We start from the raw sequence: 1,279 nt of genomic DNA on the forward strand, positions 1-1,279 counted from the left end.
TTAATAGTAGAGTGTAATAAGTACGGGCAATAACTTTGTTTCATCAACAGCAATCTGAAGAAGCGCTAGCAACAACCTTTCTTCAGCAGTAGTCTAAAGAAGCGCTAGCATTACTCTCGCCTCAGCAGCAGTCTGAAGAAGTGCTAGTAGTAGCCTTGCTTTAGCAGTAGACTAAAGAAGTGCTAGAAACAACCTTATTTTAATAGCAGTCTAAAGAAGCGCTAGCAGCCTTGCCTCAACAGCAATCTTGCTTCAACAGTAGTCTAAAGAAGCGCTAGTAGCAACCTTGCTTCAATAATAGTCTGAAGAAGGACTAGCAGCAGACTTTCTTCAGCAACAGTTTAAAAAAGCGCTGGCAGCAATCTTACTCTTTCAACACAACCAGTAGTGTTGCAGAAATAGCAGGGGTGCGCTAACAACTGTGTTCGCTGTCAGTAGCCTTCCACAACCAGCTTAATACGCCAAAATGTACAACTTCCACGTACACAATTATTCCATAAGCCCGCGGAATACTATCTAGTACACACTGTTCCAATGAATATTCCGCGCACTACAATCTCGTACACATAGCCTACAATAAACGGAAAGATTACACGTATCTATGAGAAAGATTCGACCGTTGCCATGAATCAAGTATAAAAAGTAATCAGTGTACAACGACGATCGCTCTCATTCTCTCTTCCGCACTCTATGATCTCTAAATTGCTTAGCTTTATGATTACTCTTTCTCTAGTTGATTTTTAACATCACTACGTTAAGTTGAGCGATATTTTACTGTATTTTTAGTGTTGTTCAACAAAGTGTGATAGCTAGAAGTTCAGAACAAGCATCTGTAAGTCCTATGTGCTCTAAGTGAGTTTGTGTAGAGGCTATAAAAATTAAAGTCTTCTAGTGTAATCCTTTTTGAAACAGAAAAAGGGGTGACGTGGGAGTTTTATCTCCGAATATCCATAAAATCTTGTTTTATTTCTTTACTACTTCTCACAGTCCGTTATATACCGCTGCAAATCTAGCAAGTACTTTCCACACTTGAAACCGTTCAAGAGCTTGCTATGATTTTTAGAGGAATAGAAATAGATTTTAATTTGTAACAGGATTAAAATCATATTAAATATGAAAATTTGCTCAACAATATTCAACCCCCCTTCTATTGTTGAAGTCGATCCTTACAATTTGTCTAAAAGAAGAAAGGCACACAGGTTGCTCGAACCCCAAAATGCACATTTTCTTCCACCTCTGAAAGTATAAAGAAGGGTATACAACAAAAGAAGCATCTAAG

This window comes from Impatiens glandulifera, unplaced genomic scaffold, assembly GCF_907164915.1.
Source record: "Impatiens glandulifera unplaced genomic scaffold, dImpGla2.1, whole genome shotgun sequence".
Classification (NCBI taxonomy): Eukaryota; Viridiplantae; Streptophyta; class Magnoliopsida; order Ericales; family Balsaminaceae; genus Impatiens; species Impatiens glandulifera.